Source organism: Limulus polyphemus, unplaced genomic scaffold (assembly GCF_000517525.1).
Source record: "Limulus polyphemus unplaced genomic scaffold, Limulus_polyphemus-2.1.2 Scaffold1485, whole genome shotgun sequence".
Taxonomy (NCBI): domain Eukaryota; kingdom Metazoa; phylum Arthropoda; class Merostomata; order Xiphosura; family Limulidae; genus Limulus; species Limulus polyphemus.
In genome coordinates, this window is record NW_013667095.1 from 280,749 (window position 1) to 286,142 (window position 5,394).

A 5,394-nucleotide genomic window follows, 5' to 3' on the forward strand; every position below is an offset into this window, starting at 1 on the left:
ACTTACAAAACTACTTCTCACTCTGTTGCAATTAGTAAACAAATGATACTTACAAAACTACTTCTCACTTTGTTGCATTTAGTAAACAAATGGTACTTACAAGACTACTCACTTTGTTGCAATTAGTATACAAATGGTACTTACAAAACTACTTCTCACTCTGTTGCAATTAGTATACAAATGGTACTTACAAGACTACTTCTCACTCGCATTTCAATCAAGCTTATCATTTATATGTTCTCAGTTTTTATTATTTTTCATTAGTTCCAGAAGAAATTGACAGTTTCAAGCTTACCTGATTTAGAAAAAAAAAATCGCTTACAATTTTTAATTTTAAATTCAGAAACACAAACTATATTGTATTAGATTTGGAAACTAATGTGCCTTTAGTTTTTAACTGCGTTTTAACATTTAAATTTTCTAGACGTTAACAGTAAGCAAGTGTGATGATTAATTTCAACAACATTTTCTTGAGCTTCCACTAAACAGCGGTAAGTCGTCGGATTTATAACGATAAAATCAGGGGTTCGATTCCTCTCGGTGGACACAGCAGATAGCCCGATGTGGCTTTGCTATAACAAAACACACACACGCACACTCCACTAAACTAAAAAAAAAAAACTAGGCTTAAGCCCCCAAAAAATTAAGAACAAATGATAATTTATATTTTTTAACATTTACTACATTATATCGACTCTCAACGCCTTTTTTTTTGTCCAGTGACATTTTACATTTGTTTTTTTTTCTTGAAAGTAGCTAAAAGGTTAAAATTGAGCCAACAAAATTATGTACTCGACGTTGCACCCTTTCGAATCAAATGTACGAAACCAACCAATCAATTGTATAGTCCTAAATATTAGTTAAGGCTTAATTTTGAAATGTAATCAAATGAAAAAAAAAAATTAGATTAGGCAATTCTGGACAAAAAAAAACCCCCAACAAACAACAAAACGATTGGAACATTTCATAATTTTGAAATATCCAAAATTTAATATTGATATTTGATTTAACAGAAAGTATATTTAAACAACGGAGTTGCAAACCAAAATGTTATTATTGAATTAGTTATGGTAGACATAATATATATATTTAATCAGTTAAGCATATTATAAATTAAATACTCCAATAAAATTTTCCATCAGATCTGAAGTCTAAAAAATTAAAATTACCACGAAATGTTAGTCGTATAACAAATATCGTTATAATATACATGAAATTTATACATTTCTATGAAATTTTCTAAAGAGGTTTCAAGCCTGTATGGAATTTCTCAAAGATATCTAGTTCACAAAAATGATATCGTATATCTTAGACTGGTAAGAACTTCTACATCACCGAATGTAAAACCATAGAAACAAAGAATGATATCGTATATCTTAGACTGGTAAGAACTTCTACATCACCGAATGTAAAACCATAGAAACAAAGAATGATATCGTATATCTTAGACTGGTAAGAACTTCTACATCACCGAATGTAAAACCATAGAAACAAAAATGATATCGTATATCTTAGACTGGTAAGAACTTCTACATCACCGAATGTAAAACCATAGAAACAAAGAATGATATCGTATATCTTAGACTGGTAAGAACTTCTACATCACCGAATGTAAAACCATAGAAACAAAGAATGATATCGTATATCTTAGACTGGTAAGAACTTCTACATCACCGAATGTAAAACCATAGAAACAAAGATATATATATATGCAAGTTAGATAAGCATTTTAAAGACTATTTCTAATCAATTAAGGAATTGTAAATTATGTATTTATATATCAGGCTCGTTTACTTACCACAAGGTAAGTAAATCCTAAATACGGTAATTCAGTAGATGACTTGTAAGTAAGTAAATCCTAAATACGGTAATTCAGTAAATGACTTGTAAAGAAATAAATCCTAAATACGGTAATTCAGTAAATGAGTTGTAAAGAAATAAATCCTAAGTACGATAATTCAGTAAATGAGTTGTAAAGAAATAAATTCTAAATACGGTAATTCAGTAAATGAGTTGTAAAGAAATAAATCCTAAGTACGATAATTCAGTAAATGACTTGTAAAGAAATAAATCCTAAGTACGGTAATTCAGTAAATGACTTGTAAAGAAATAAATCCTAAGTACGATAATTCAGTAAATGACTTGTAAAGAAATAAATCCTAAGTAGGGTAATTCAGTAAATGACTTGTAAGTAAATAAATCCTAAATTCGGTAATTCAGTAAATGACTTGTAAGTAACTAAATCCTAAATACGGTAATTCAGTAAATGAAATGAGTTGTAGGTAAAAAAAATCCTAAATACGGTAATTCAGTAAATGACTTGTAAGTAAATAAATCCAAAATACGGTAATTCAGTAAATGAGTTGTAGGTAAAAAAATCCTAAATACAGTAATTCAGTAAATGACTTGTAAGTAAATAAATCCAAAATACAGTAATTCAGTAAATGAGTTGTAGGTAAAGAAATCCTAAATACGGTAATTCAGTAAATGACTTGAAAGTAAAGAAATCCTAAATACGGTAATTCAGTAAATGACTTGTGTGTAAAGAAATCCTAAATACGGTAATTCAGTAAATGACTTGTAAGTAAAGAAATCCTAAATACGGTAATTCAGTAAATGAGTTGTAGGTAAATAAATCCTAAATACGGTAATTCAGTAAATGACTTGTAAGTAAATAAATCAATCTTTAGTCAATTAAAAAATAAAGGTGAAAGAAACATTTCTTTATGGCATATACTTGTCTTTCTAATAGCTTAAAAGCAGGTACTTTAGAATTACACAAGGAAATCCCACCGTAATAAGTACCAAGTTTGATGAGTAAGTGGTATACCAGAGTAGAGTATGACGGCGTAGCACTCGCTACACCACAAAATAAAGGTACTTACATTTATGCTCTAATCTCCTAAAGTAAATACTACGTCACGAGAATTTCATCAGTAGCCGTTCCTCTAGGATGCTACGATTAAGTTCATAGTGTGTTAAGGTAACAAGAATGAAGTTTAAATGAACACAACACCGTGTTTAGTGTTGTTTTACAAGAACCTAAGAGGACGTCTCTCTAAAAGAAATATATATAATAAGCTAATCAATCCGTCGATAATATTACACTGTGTAAAACTTTGTAATTCAGCAGTACGCACGCGCGCGCGCACACACACACACACATGCACATAGACTTACGTACTTTGTCTGAAGATACTTTTAGATTTAGTTATTTTTTACTTTGTCCAAGAAAGTCACAGTAATCTGACTTATTTATATTGCTTTAAACATAGCTTATATTTCTATTTTGTGGATTAGTGTTCCCCCTTACGTCTAGAAGTCCCCTTGTATTTTATAGTTCAGGCTTTTGATATGCACATTTCGTTCTCCTTTGTTTCTAAGGGAGAAGGAAAAATGTTCCGTTGTAATGCAATGAACAGTGTCTATGGAATCCTGGAAGGCAGTGAGGTACTGTGTCATTCTTTAGCAAATTCTCTGGGTCGTTGTCAGTAGGTAATCGATGGGGAACTAGAAAACAATTGCTTAGTCTCAAACATTCTAAATTAATTAACCTGTCGAAAGTTATCAACGAGTCTTTGTATGTCAACTGAAAATTAAATTAGAACATAATAAATTTTACTTGAACTCAGAAAAGCGTTTCAAGTCACACGCGTTGTGTTTGTTTGTTTTTTCTTTCAGGTGTCCTTTAAATGACTACACGAATAGCCCATTGTGTAGCTTTATGTTTAGCTAACAAACTTTAAATGTCTATTTTATTCGAACTTTACAACTGATGAACGATTTAGCATGGTAAAAAAAAAACGTTCGTCTAGTTAAACTTCAAAATTTTCCAGTATTGATATTTTCTTTTTACATGGATTAGTTTTTGTCTTGGAATTCTTAACCGTAATGGTCGAAACTGTGCCTAAATGAAGGGAACGATACAAAATATGGATTTCTGTTTAGAGTTCACGTTTTTTTTCTTTCTCAACAAACTAGACTGAGGTAACCATTCCCGTTATAGTTCGTTACTCGTATATTTTATTTCGTTTCCATTAAAAAAAACATACAATAAGTAATTTAATTTTACGACGATCCAGTCGGAATTTATTGAGTACTGGAAATAGCTCAGATATTTTACTTATACATTTTGGACTCTAAATCCTTTTTTTGTTGTTGTTGTTGTTGTTGTTCAAATTGAAATATTTTGTCACATATCTTTAAAAAAAAACTATTCCGATTACCTACTGGTACGATCCTTGATTAAAACGTTTTGTAGTAAATCTTTTTTTTTTTTATGCTTACGTTGTAATTAATCAGTCTGCGCCCATCCGCAGAAAATGTTGAAATCAGCTTAGAGATTAATCATATAAGATACACAGACTCATTTAACTTTATGTTTAGAATGTGTTTAACATATTAACTTCTGATAACATATTAAACTTGTTTTAGAAATTACATATGCTGACGTCATTGATTCTAATAGTTTTTTAAATAGAATACGGTCCTACACTGATAAATCAATTTGGAATGTAACAAAAGTAACAACGTAATATAAACTTTATGGTGGTAAAATTAACATAATTTCAGAGAATATTCCAGACATTTGGCAACAGATTAAAACCATAAAAGTTGTACTATAGTTACTTATTATTGTTTTTTGAAGTTTCCACATTAAGAATAACTGCTAATTCCAAACATTTCTGAGTCTGTTTGGAGTTTTTAAACGTGTTTTATTGGATAGTGTTTTGAATTGATAAAAAGAGCAACGTTTTATACTGTAAAAAAAAATGAAAGAAAGAAAGCTAATTTTATAGACACTATACTAAAGTAATTTGAAAGAGAAACACACTGTTATCGTTATTTCTTTGCAGGGCTCTGCCCCACAGCCTGGTCAGCCTTTTAAATTCACTGTTAGTGACACATGCGACAGAATCAAAGAAGAATTCAACTTTTTACAAGCCCAGTACCACAGGTAGGTTTTTTTTTCTTTGTTTTTAGGCTACATTATAAGTATTTACATGTTGATAAAGTAACTATCCAATTCTGTATTATGAATGATTATTATTGTTCCACTGTAAATATGTATTTATTTTCTATATTGTGTCATACGATTGAAATATGAATGTGGGAAATCAGAGTAAGGTGGCGTCTTTGTAAAAACAAAAATGTGAAATCTTCGGGGCCTTTACAATCATTTACCCAAACTATCATCAACAAATCCAAAATAACAGACAAACATATTTGCCACAGCATCAATACCAGAACAAAATTAATAGAATTTATAAAAACAAAATGTTATAAAGGCCATTACTAAAAGTATTTTAAATGACTGTTAAAAGGCAATTTAAAGATATACCAGGACCGCTACAGAAACGTATTTCGACATTCATCAAGACCACTACAAAGGGT

The 5,394-nt window shown here is 30.0% G+C and overlaps 1 long non-coding RNA gene across 1 annotated transcript in view; it reads left to right on the forward strand.

Annotated features, from left to right (window-relative positions):
• The window catches only part of LOC111086848, an 11,471-nt gene extending 6,514 nt beyond the window's left edge, over positions 1-4,957 (forward strand). The window contains exons 2-3 of the long non-coding RNA XR_002611570.1: positions 3,385-3,450; positions 4,857-4,957. This is a non-coding gene — a long non-coding RNA (uncharacterized LOC111086848). The remainder of the gene's footprint in view (positions 1-3,384; positions 3,451-4,856) is intronic.
• Positions 4,958-5,394: the final 437 nt, after the last annotated feature.